This window comes from Siphateles boraxobius, unplaced genomic scaffold, assembly GCF_051911475.1.
Source record: "Siphateles boraxobius isolate OS27281-9 unplaced genomic scaffold, OSU_SipBor_1 22, whole genome shotgun sequence".
In the NCBI taxonomy this organism is placed as follows: Eukaryota; Metazoa; Chordata; class Actinopteri; order Cypriniformes; family Leuciscidae; genus Siphateles; species Siphateles boraxobius.
The window spans coordinates 36,820,827-36,834,520 of record NW_027508833.1 but is presented as its reverse complement, the minus strand read 5'-3'; positions in this window follow the sequence as shown (position 1 = coordinate 36,834,520).

Below are 13,694 nucleotides of genomic sequence, written 5' to 3'. Positions count from 1 at the left end.
GGTTGTAATTTAAGAATGCGCTTGGAATATAGACGCGAGTTTGGTCTTGTTTTAAAGAAAGCACTAAGCACACTTCAAAAAATGAAAGTATGAAAAAGTTGTGGAAGTTTAAATTTACAGTAAATCAAATATACTAATAATATTTTTTCTTTTATATAAAATATATATTTTACAAAATATTTTTTACTCTAAAATTATGATAATCAAAGCCATATATCTAACCAAGTTGTGTTTCAAATTTGAAGTTGATATCACACAAATTGAAGTTCTCCTGAGATGTTGTTTAGGCGTAATACCAAAAATAACCACCGGGTGACATAAATTCCATTGAATTTAATTGTATGCATCCTGCCATAACAAATTAATAGATTTCTGTCCAAATATCTTTTCTGTCACAAAATATGGAACCTTGAGACTCAAACCTTTTTGACTATGTGTTTTGTCAAGATTTGAAAAGGTTTTGATCATAGATTATGAAACATGATGACGCCCAAAAGGGGTGGAGCCCAATAAAAGAATTTAGAGTACCGTTTCTTTGGTAACAAACTGTTTTCACAGGATGAATTCTGAGTTCGTAAGCTTTCAAATGATACCTAATTTATGAGAACTACTAAAATATGTGATGTAATAAAAAAGGCGATAAAAAAGATAATATTATATTTTAGAGGATAATATTATACTATTTAGAGGATGATATTATTAGAGGATGATATTAATTATTTATTGACATACTAGATTACATGTTTTATTATGAACTTTTAGCATGAAAACCAGTTTCAATTATTAAAAGTGTGTGCATCGACTTTTTGTGTCAGAACTCCTGTTATGATGTAGATTTCTTGAGGTGCACTCTTGTCATAAATTCATCGATTACTGTTCCTACATAATTTGTAACAAAAAACAGTGCTATAATATCTATTTTGGAGTCTTAGACCTTTCCAACGATATATAGTTTTTCATGATTAGATTAGGATTTAATTGTAATATAGTGAAGTAAACTAGGCGTCCCGGTAGTGGGACGGTGACAGTTAAAGTATTTGTTCCAGTGCTGTTTGAATGTTTCACTGTACAGTCTTGAAGGTCATGTAAATGATAAATAGAGTATTCATTTCACTCCTGCACAAATTCCATTGGCATTGAGCTGTCTTTTGTTAATGTTCACATCGGGTTCATCAAGATTTTATTTCGTGCATTCTTCAGATACTAGAGAAGTTTGGAAGGTAGCTTCAAAAGCCTAAAACAATTCTGTAAGATTCGGTATGCTTTCTGTAATTTGACTTCCAATACAAGCCATTTACATAATACTTGAATAATAATTATTAATTAATCGACCCTTCGCTAAGCCCCGCCCTCCCTAGTTACTGTTGCTACGCCTGTCAAGCTTTCGCGCCTGGCATTATTAGTAATTTTTGTCGAACGTGAAATATCTGAGATAGCAAGACAAAAAGGGACTGCAGTGTGCATTCTAGGGATATATCCACGACATAATATGCAACCGATTAGCGAATAATTTCATAAAAATTGAAGCTAGAGCATAGTCCCAGCTCAAATAGCAGCCAGCCGCCTCATACACTGACCATTCAAATGGGAAACGCACAAATTGAGGAACAGCTATGTTCGTACACAGCAGGGTAAGTGAAATGTGAAAATAATCTAATAATTATAAATCAAAAAGTTTATCCATACATTTTTTGGAATAACACTAACACCGGGAGAGCCGCGATCGGATTGGGTTAAAGTTACTCAGTCAGGGGTAGTAGGCCGTCGATTAACAAAATGCTGAAATATATTTTAAAGTATGTCAGTGAGCCTCCATCTTGCCTTTAATCGTCTTATTTTAGGTTAAAATATATGCATTATGAACAAAGAACCGTCATTATTTCCAACTTCCAAGCAAAAGGTGTTTTTGTTAATCCTGTCGACATGTAGTTGTGAATGGGGTCTCCCACACTGCTTGATCCACGCACATCATTTCTCCCCTCGGCTTTTAGATTTTCGGGAAGGAAAAAAATTCCACTCCCCCGTCCAAACTTTTAGGATACCGGGTATCAGATTTGCACAATCCATACGCACAACGTTTCGGCATGTTTCCCTCGCTCGAAAGCTTGCCAGACCTCCAGCGCCTAGTTACGGTTGCTAAAACACGATTGGCCAGTGGCGGTTTTCGGGCGTGGCTTAGCGAAGGGTCAATTAATTTAAATTAATTAGAAAAAAGTACAGAAAGCACAAATGTCCAACGCCAAACATGAGCTTATTTTTCATGGAGTGACTTCCAGAAATAAATGCTAATAAATAACTTTATTTTTAGCGGTTCAAAGAACATCACCTACATCTTTACCATGGGGTCGTCGTATGAGTCAGAGCAAGTGTTTGTAAACCAGTTGTTGAGTGATTTAGGCATGAGCATGTTTGGGGAATATTCAGTGGATCATCCATGCTCTCGTAAAGCACTTAAAAATGTAAATGAAAGTAGTGCTCTGATCCTGAAAGGTAACATTTGTACTATCCAAAGCTTTTAAACACATTATTGAACAAAAAGGAACTGTGAGAGAAATAGAACAATACCCTGGAGATTTTGTGTGCAATTATGATCATCAGTGACAGACCTCATTCTCTTTCAGTGTTTGCAATTAGGCTCCAGCTGCTGGGAGCTGCCCTGTCCCGGTAAAGAAGCCTGCTATCACCTCCCCTTGGTGCAGTTACCCATTACAACCCCCCATCACATGTGCTAGAGAATCACAAAATGCAAAGAGATGCGGAGAAAGGCTACTCTTTATGCAACTACTTTAAGCATAAATTAGCTGTTCTTATTGTGAATTATGAACTGAATACAGCATGTTCCCCTGGTATAACATGATTTAGTCAAGTGGGACATGTTCCTGGATCAACATCTGTTGGTGTTTGAACTTCATTTCTGTTAAATAATCAAAACCATAACACTTCTCCAAACTCCAACCATAACCTAAAGGCTATTGTAGATTAAATCTGATTTGTTAATCCACTTTCCGGGCAGAGAGGCCTAAAATACATGAACAAAGCTATCCGTTATTATTTCTATTTTATATATTGAACTATAATGAAATGTTAACAATAAATTTGTTTATAAATGTATTTCGTCAGAACACGCAGCTCATTTTGAATGTCTGCCAGTGGTGAAACAAGCTGTTAATAGAACCAGTCCTACTCAACTTGCTCCGAACATGATTCGAACCGGGGTCATTGGCGTGGGAGGCGGGCACGCTAACGGGGAAGCTAAAGACAGCAGCCGCTAGTGTCAGTCGCTAGTGTGCCTCTCGAGGCCAGGGAGTGAGGTTTACACACACAGCTCTTACTGGCCTACGTCTGTTACATTTAGAACCAGAGTTTGTACTGTAGTTATAACAAGGCTTTATAATAAACCTAGTGTCTGCATGTTTGAGCTGTTTTGACTGAAAGCAACTTTTATTACAGACAAATTAAAATATGTCAGTGTCATTGTTTTGTCTCAAGATGCAAACCAGTAGTGTTTTTTTCAAAAGCACGTTTATTAAAGCTACTTAAATTTCCTAATTTAACAATCCTAATCTAATCCTGGCTTAATCTAAGCCCTGTCTGTGAAACCAGGCCATAAAGTACGAGCAGGAGTTAACAAGCATGCTAACATGCTAACCTTGACCCCTTGGTTTGATCACATTATGGGAGTCGCACAAATTTGCACGCCAAAGATTCTGTATTCTCTTTCTTCTGAATTTCATTTTGCTAATTGCTTGTTGTCTTTGAAAGATAGAATGCATTCATGTGAAAAAAATCTCACAAAAAGGATTTCATCTTATTAAAATACTTTCTGCTTTGACTAAACAGCCTTACCCTTTTTTACCCCTAACAAACAGATCTGGCATGTCCTTGGTAACACGTTGTTGTGATTCTGTATTTGCGGCCCAGGCAAAGAGCCTTCACATGTCTGAAATTCCCAGGTCCGTGTGTTGCCAGGCTTCAGCTGCGTATCGAGCGGCAGGGAGGTGTTCGCTATGGTGACAGGCTCCTCTCTCCTACAGAAACATGCTCACCGTGGTCGTCCATTAGTCATAATGGCGTGGAGGCACATCGCTCTCATGCGCTATCTTGAAGCGAAATAAAGGAAGCAGGTGTGGGCAGGAAATTAATGTAAATCCATCAGTGTTCAATTAGGCCTGCACACAAAACAAGAAGGGGGGAAGAGCATCCAGCTCCAAACCAACGGCAGCCCCTTTTCTTTGTGTGAACACAGGCCGCCTTTCACTTCATCCGTCTCTTTATGCCGGAGACAAATGGAGCTAACTTTAATTATGAAAAAATAGTTGTATGAATTTTCCAGGTGCAGCTCTTTTCGCGAGCAGCCGCGGTGGAGTTTTTCACCATTTGGCTGTCAGCGTGGTGTCATGTGTAATTCTGTATGTGTGTGTGAGCGTGAGTGTGTGCCTGGAGGGGCAGAGAGCATTGCCCCTCAGTGCACAGCCTGAAAAAGCACTCTAACCTAATTTGTTTCTAATTACAAAAACAGGAAGTGCACCTGCCATATAGCAGGCCTCACTGGCCCCAACCAATGCAGAGAGCACAATGGACTTTTTTTAACTGTTATTGATGTTATTAAATTGGGAGAATTACTTTAAAGAAAGTTTTTTAAATGTGTAGCATTCTGATTTTCACGGTAACAAATCATTGATTTATACATGGGGAAAAGGCATATCTAAAGGCTGATTATGCTATAAACAGGCATCTAGACAACATATTAGCCCACACAGGTTTCTTGAGCACCAAATCAGCATATTATAATTTCTGAAAGATCATGTGACACTAAGGGTGCTCACATCTGTAGTTCGGTTCATTTGGTCCAGAATAAGGTCGAAAAATTATATCATTTTCAGACGTTTTGGTTCCTTTTCACACCACACTGATTGCTCTGGTCCAAATCAGATGATGAGTTGATGAAACGAACCAAAATGCAGTCACGTGACAACATCCACATCACTCGTTGGTCAGATGTGTCTTGATCATATTTCCACAACTGCACTTAGATTGGTCAGAATTAACGTCTGGGAAAATTCCAACAGAACTCCCGGAAGTAAAGAGGAAAATCCTGCAGACATTCTGAGAATTCGCTCACACTGTAAGTTATGTTCAGAATCAGCACGAGCTTTATCCTTTCGCAAATCCCCCCATAAACAACAAAGTCTAGACGAGATATAAATAAGAAATTCACAGTGCAGTTTGGACAACTTCAGTGTTTATGATGAGATTTTAGTGAGAGTGCAGAACGCGGTAAGTCAGTCGTGGCTTAAAGGGAGTGGTGTTGACAATCTAAATAATAATTTTGTTTGACTACGGCAGCTGGTTTAGTCCAAAAATGCGCTGTTCTTTGGCATTTGGGTCTGTTCGAGGTCGGATCACGTTCTCACCACAAACGAACCGCTCCAGAGTTCGCTTGAAAGCGTACTGAGACCACCTCTTCGAGGAGGTCTCGGTATGTTTATTTGGTCCACTTTTGGTGCGCACCGGAGTGCGATTGCTGCCTTCCCTTCACACCTGCCCAAACGTACCGTACCAAGGGGGAAAACGAACTCTAGTGTGTTTCAACCGAACTAAATGAGGCAGGTGTGAAAGCACCCTAAGAGTAATGACTGTTGAATATTCAGCTTTGCCATCACAGGAATAAATTAAGCTATATTTTAAAATATATTAAATAGAATTTATGTGTTAAAAATATATTGGATAATTTAATATATTAAAATAGAAAACAGTTATTTCAAGTAGTAATAATATTTTACAGTATTACACACATACATGGAACAGAGCCTGTGAGGGCTATTGTGCATTAATGTAATTATCACCCACCAGAATAAAGTTCTGATTCATTGGAATAGCTTAAATGAAGCGTCATAGCTCATGTAGTGTTTGAGAACATTACAAATCTGATGTAACTACACTTTGAAGAAGAGAATAGAAGTGACCTACATCTTATCCGACGACAGAAAAGTTTTTGCCAAGTCTGAGGCAAGAACACGTGAGCCAAAATCGCAGGGTTTTGTTTTGTTTTGAGATGTTACACTGATTGCTAATTAGCACATGACATCAGCAAAGACCAACGAATCATTTAAACAGATAAACAGACAATGAAAGTCAACGAACATGAAAATATCACGTTTCAATCAGTGTGTTACAGTGATATCAATGAAAACAAACCCAGTTAGGGCTGGCGCAACCGCACCGCTGAGGTCATTGTTTTTCATCAGCTTATATGAATGGTAGTTATGGCTCTACTTGCTCAAGTATTCCTCTGGCATCGCCGAATGGATGCTGTTAGATTATAACAGTCGCAGGGACAGCTAATAGCTCTCGCTTCACACGAAAACAGTTATTCGTCAGTCACGCCAAGGTGATATTGATGAATTAGAAGATTATTAATTCATTCAGCGTTTGAAGAACTCATCAGAGACACGCTGTTAATTCCCACTGTGAGGTAATAGAGTGGAATACAGTTTGTTTTCAGTGGGGCCGGGTTGTGGGGACGTTGCCTGAAGGTTGTATCTGGCTTTAATTGGTTACCAAGGGCATATCTGAGCACTGAGAGAAAGCGAGAGCAACTCACCGCTCACATCTATTATCAAAGGCCATGGGAAAAGGGTCGCCAAACAGTCGTGCCTGTCAGGCCTTATCAACAGACAAATCCCCACTGGTGTTAATGGCCGGGCTTTGTCTGCCTTTCATTACATTAACTAACAAGGCAGGAGCTTGTTCCTCTAATGTGTCACTTCCTGTTGCACGCTCCTCTCAGGGCAGGGGGTTAGATGGCCACAGCCGGAAAAATTCCACAGATCAGAGGAAACATTAGCCTGCCTCTTTACTAACCCTAAGGACTGAAGGGCGTGTGCCAGGGAAACACTGTGCCCTTCTCCGGAATGCACTGTTCCTGAAAAGCCGAGGTTTTGGATACTGTTCCCGCGCTAATCCTTAATTAGATTATCCAACGAATAAATTGACACAATATCTTCTTATTCACGCACAAGCACGTTTCTAATTTGGAAAGAGACTATTGCTAGCACAACAGTACAGTGGTTTTCCCCACACGAGTTTTGAGCATGTAACTTTCATCTTAGAGCATTAGCGCCAATACTGGCCTAATGCGATAGCAAATTTAACAGGAGCTTATGGAGGATTCTTGCATTGCAAGCAAGAGGGCTATCTAAGCGGAGACAGAAGCCACGAGAGCTGGCGGCTGCATCGGTGGTGGGTTGCAAGGGGGAAAAGCCTGTTTGGCAGTCTAGCTGCTCGTAGAAGGAGCAGGTCAAGTTATTGGCGAAGAAAGTGCTGTGTTGCTATGGCGACGGGAGATTTTCTTTCCTAGTGTCCCGGGGTTAGGGCGCCATCAGCAGTGTGAATGTTGCTTAAAAAGCAGCGCAGTTCAGCCCCTAATCGCCCCCCATTTATTTTTGGGCTCTGTTAAGTCTGCCTCGGGCTGCACAACAAGAAATCAGGAAATACAGCTGTGAGGACAGCAAAACCGCAGAAGATGCAGCCAGAGTGCATAAATACGTTCCATTCAGCAGTTCCATTAATAATTTACAGAAACTGACAGCACAGAATTGGAGGGGATGTTTATCATTTTCAAATCGTAAAAAAAACATCAAGTAGTTTGTTGCTTATTGGTTCCTATATTATATAATCGTATTAGTGAGTGAAATAAATTTAATACGACAGGAATGTTGATGAAATTTGGCAATCGTGAAATTTCCTTCCAACCTCGATTAAATCTTTACTGTACTGAAGATAAACCTCAGTATTTCTTGTCGGACACATTGCTTTCGGCATGAAGGAGGGGGTGGAAGGGGGAGGGTCTACAGTATGGAAAGGAAAAATCCTTGGCAAGCGCAATTAGCGCATGTGGATTTATGGTGCCAAAACGACTTTATTTATGTTTGAATGGCAGTGCTCAGTTCAGGTTGGCACAGATTGTTAGCCGCACTCGCTGGCTTCTTCCACCCATCACCATGTCCCCGTGGTGTGCCCTCACCTCCTGCTCAGAGTCTGGAAAGCGGGAAGAGGCCTGTTAACCCCCGGTCTGTGCTCCAATAACCAATCATGAACTTATGTTTGAAATATGAAGCATGCACTCAACAAAGTCGGAGAAGGTATTCGGTCACTACGTCACACTAAGGATATGCATGAGTCATCCGATAACTTCTTTGGCTCAGTTTTTCTTCTACTTTCGCCTCCTCTGTGTTGCTTGTTCAGGCCAAGGCGATAAACGTAGTCATTCGGTGCAGCAAGGGTCAAACTGACACATCTGTTATCAGTTGAAAATAGTGTATGAGAGCATGTTCCAGTGTTACCCATTCCAGATCATTCCAACTTGGCATTTGATATATACGTATAATTTATACTAGTATGTTTTTATACATCACGGCTAAGTTTACAGCCTTTAAAGGAAGAAAGCTCTTTTACCGTGGGCCTGTGGAGTGAGGGTCTGTAGAGGCTCAACTGAAGATCATGACCGCCTGGGATCCTTCAGCACGCTGCAGCTGGTGGAGGGGTGAAGGGGGATAGAGCGGCCCAGCCCTGGCAGCCTTAGTAAGAACAGATAACAGCTGATACTGGGACTAATTTGGTAATGTGCAGTACCGCTGGATGACGTGAGGTGCGGGCTGGTGGTGCCGCTGATAAAAAGCATGCCAGCAGAGATGAGTCCTATTTGGGATGCTGGACGTGTTTTTGTGAAGTGGATATATGTTTGTGTCTGTCCACAGACAGGGCGGCCATTTATAAACCTACCTCAGGATTGGTCGCTGATGTGTCTTTAAATGTTGACAAGACTTTCCAAATGTTCAGTGTTCCTGCACCTTTGATGAAAAAAAAGGGGAAAATACTGGCAGTTTGTTTATCAATTATGTATACTCCATTTTTATTTAATCAATATGGTCACTCTTTAGATTAGGGTCCAATTCTCACTTTTAACTAACTCTTTTAACTATGACTTTTGCCTCAGTAAACTCCTAATGACTGCTTATTAATAGTTAGTAAGATAGTTGTTCATTTATTGGGTAGGATTAAGGGATGTAGAATATGTTCATGCAGAACAAGGCACTAATATTTGCTTTATGAGTACTAATAAACAGCCAATATCCTAGTAATATTCATGCTAAGAAACTAGTTAATAGTGTGAATTGGACACTAAACTGAAGTGTTTTTAAATAATATATTAATACATAATTAAAAATTGCATTTTAATGTGACTTCCTAATTAAATGCAAAAAAATGTTTTTTATATTTCAATATTATTAATTTCAATCAACTATTATAATTTCAATGTGGTGAGTGACTCGCATTTATGTTGCAGTTGTCAATAAACTGGATGTATTATAGGGTTAGTTCACTCAAAAATGACATTTTCAATTACTCACCCTCATGTCGTTCCAAACCCGCAAGCCTTTCATTCATCTTCGGAACACAGATGAAGATCTTTTTAATGAAATCTGAGATATTTCTGTCCCTCTATTGACAGCCTACGCAACTACCACTTTCAAGCCCCAGAAAGGTAGTACAGACATTAAAGTAATCCATGTGACTCCTGGTTTAACCTCAGTGTTATGAAGCGACACGAGTGCTTTGTTTGCGCAAAAAAACAACAAAATGTTAATATTAACTTCCAACGTGCATTCATGCAACATCTGCTCTCACATCAACACAACACGCATACGTCGTGGTGCTCTCGTGAACCGGAACTGGAGATGAATATTTTGTGAATAAAGTGGTAAATTATGTTTTTTTGTGTGTGTGCAAACAAAGTACTTGCGTCACTTCAAAAAATTTAGTTTGAACCACTGGAATCACCTGGATTTTTATTTTTTATGTCTTTACAAGTATTACATTTTTTTAAGTATTCTATTTCATTCTATGATTTCCTCGACTACTTTATTCTATGATCTCCTAACAATCTCAGTTTAACCACTGTGAAGTTGCTCACTCACAGGACGTTTGTTTGCAGAGCCATTCTAATTCTTTTCTGATGGGCACTGGCTTTGCATTCAGAGCCAGGAAAAGTATTATGTTAATAAATGATACCGCTGGAAGAGTGCGAGTTTGGAAATATACAGGGATAATAATAACAGCATCTGGACTCTGGACAGTGTTATTACCATTTAAATTAAGGCCCTTGAGCTGAGAGGCTCTCAAGTGAACAATCTTACTGTTAACTAAGCACACATGAAACCACGAGGCCTGTTTCTCCCAGTATATTTTTCATTTAATATTTTTTTCACATTGAAGTTCATTTTAGGATTACTCCCAACACAGCACGGCACAGAGTGCCATGATAAAGATTTATATTTTGGATTATTGTACCATATGTTCACATTGCCTGTTTAACCCACAAAAGGGGAAGGCATTATGTAAATACCACGGTTGTCAAGGGTGACAGATTGACATTACCCGACAACAATACGCAACCCGGCTCTTGCGGCTGAAAGAGGCCGGCCTGTCTCGATGTAAATCAACCTAAATAAAAACTGCTCTCAGAGCAGTGTTGGAAAAGTCACCCATCACAATGACTGGGAAATGTCTGTGTCACATGTGCTATCCAAAGCAGACAGATACACAGAGCAGCAGTCAGGCTGTAGGCTTGGCCGGCGCACAACAGCAGACATCACTTACGTTCCCTTCAGTCTGTTCAAAAATGCATTGGAAATAAAAGCGCAAATAAGTCTCGAGTCTCAGATCTTTTCATCAGCGTGAGCTGGTCATGGGTAGAGGATACCAGCCAGATGAGACATTATATTAGCAATGCAGAGTAGTTTCATCAAAACACATCCTGATTATTCATCCAAATGATCGGGATGGCTGGGAAAGCGGCGAGGAAATATACCTGCTATAACATCCGCTTCTGATTTGTTTCTGAGAGGTTTGAAGTTTTAGAATTAGCCTAGTAAAGACATGTGGCGTGCACCGGCCAATCTACACATGGATCTGTGCTCGCTCTCTGCAAAGCCAACAGGCAGATCTGACAGCAGCTAACTAGCACCCCCTTTTGAAGTGATCGCATCTGGTCGTAGCTGCTGAGCGTCTGAGCGCAGGGGACGAGTCCAAACGTGAGGTTTTTCCCTTTTGCGATTGCGATCTTTGAAATATCCATTTTATAAAAAGCCAATAGTTCTGTCTTTCAGCGTAACAGTCAACGTTTTATTTGTTTCCTTAGACATAAAAAAAGAAATTGGCTTCTTTCCTTTTGATCCAGTCTGCAAGTGGAGGAAGTGAAACAACAGACAATTTCATCACTGCACACACTAGTTCAGCACATTGTGTGGTCAGATAGTGTTCCCATGGGTGTAACTCCTCAGCGGACGGCGTGTAATTAATCCCGCGCAAACACTCATAACCCCTCTCTCCGAGGGTCTGGGATCAGAGCAGGAGCGCGGCAGCTATCAGCCCGCTCTCCAGGAGCCGCTTTAGAGAGCGGCCTGCCGGGGAGCGGATGGAGCCGGGGCCCCTGGGCCGTCGAAGAGCAGTATGGGAGAGTTCAGATAAACAGCTCAGACAGGATCATGGGTGAACCGTGGGGAAAGGACTCGTTTCCGTCCCTCTTTCTATCCTCTCTCCACTTGCCTGAGCACCGGAGCTCCACACTATAGGGCTCGTGTGTGTGTGTGTGTGTGTGTGTGTGTGTGTGTGTGTGTGTGTGTGTGTGTGTGTGTGTGTGTGTGTTTGTGTTGTGTGTGTGTGTGTGTGTGTGTGTGTGTGTGTGTGTGTGTGTGTGTGTGTGTGTGTGTGTGTGTGTTTTCACAGAGTTTGGAGCTGTTGTAGGTCAAAGAGGAGACTGGCGGGCCGGGGGTGCAGACGGGCTGGGCGAGCGTTAAGCTGGTCAGGTGCAGCGCCACCAGTGATCATTAGGGTTACAGCTGCTAGGGCCAGATTGTCTGCTGCCTGTGCCGGGCGAGATGTCTCACCCTGGGAAAAAGAGTGAGCATCTGTCTGTCCTTCCCCGTAGACACGAACCTCCTACCAGCCTGTCCAACTCAGACCGACTGGTAACAAGGTCACCTATCTTTTTTTTTTTCTCTTTCTCTCACTCTCTATCTCACTTTTTCTCGCTGTGTAAATGCTGTTAACGGTTGCTTCACTGCCTAGTTATCAGGTCAGGGAGGCACAGTTGCTTTAAATCCATTTCTTTGACAGAAATGGTTGCATTAGATTAAGGAACAGAAAATTAAGTACTGGAAATAATATAAAATTAAGGTTGTCAGAAATTTTAATTGCCCTTAATTCTCTCTAATTAAAAAAGTTTTTTTTTATTTAGCACATTGAGTTTGGAGGAAACCAAATAATATTCCTACTAATGTTTAGCAAAGATCCTGCTTATAGCATATATTTATATAAGCTGAATTTTCAGCATCATTACTCCAGTCTTCGGTGTCACATGATCCTTCAGAAGTCACTCTAATGATGATTTGGTTTATTACTATCAATGTTGAAAACAGTTGCACTGCTTAATAATTTTGTGGAAAATTTCAGGATTCGTTGAAGAATAGTTCAAAAGAACAGCATAGCTTTCATAGGTTAAAACCTTTTGTGAAATCAAAAATGTCTTTACTGACACTTTTGATCAATTTAATGTGTCCTTGCTGAATAAAAACATTATTTTTTCTTTTAAATTACTGGCCCCAAATGTTTTAACGATATGTAAATGACTATGGATGATGTGTTTCAATCATAGGTGATTTTTAACTTTAATGAATGATTAAATTACATTTACATTATCCATTTAGCAGAACCTTTTATCCAAAGCGGCTTACAATTGAGGAATACAAATGATTAATCTTAAGGAGGCAATAACACAAGAAGTACTAATTCAAAGTTTCAAATATCATTCAGAATTGTACAAGCTAGAACGGGAAGAGATTAAGAAATTGTGAAAGCATAAAAGTTTTTTTCAGCGGGATGCTGATGATGTTTTCATGGAATAGATGAGTTTTTAGTAGGATAAGGTTGGGAAGATCATTCCACCAGCAAGGAACAGTGAATAAAAACTTTCTATAAAGTGACTGTGTGCCTCTCTGTGATGATACTATGAGTTGCTTCTCACCTACTGAATGGACAGTTAAGTGGATACTTTTGTTAAAATGATTTACTTTTGTCTGGGTTTGATTTCTAAATAACTTACTTGTTAAGTGGGACTATCTCCATGATTTAGTGATAAACATGTGCAAGGGACTTTTATGTGCATCACATAGAATGGAATAAAATGAAATAAAAATGCTTTAAAACTTTGAAATAATTGCATTAATATGTTAACTTTGAGAGACCTAAAACACGGTGATACATTTTTTTAAACAAAAAAACATCAACTTAACACCAGAATGTCTCTAGGCTTTCTATTAATGAGGCTTTCGAAAATGTTTTAGAAAACATTGTTTCTGTTATAAATAAATGCATTGTGTATTTAGTCAACAAGCAAGGTTGTAACCCTGGAAGTGAACAAACATCAATGTCACTGGGCCAAAAACCTGAGAATCCTCAAAACAAGTGCTAGGATTTGCTCCTAATAATCCTCTCAGCATATGAACACATCTCCATTGTTGATTATTTTAAGATTAACTGGACTCGTAATCTCAACTAAAGTGCATGAATTGATGGATTTTAATCAATGTGAGTGAGTACTACTATGTAGTATGTCATAATGAAAATCACAT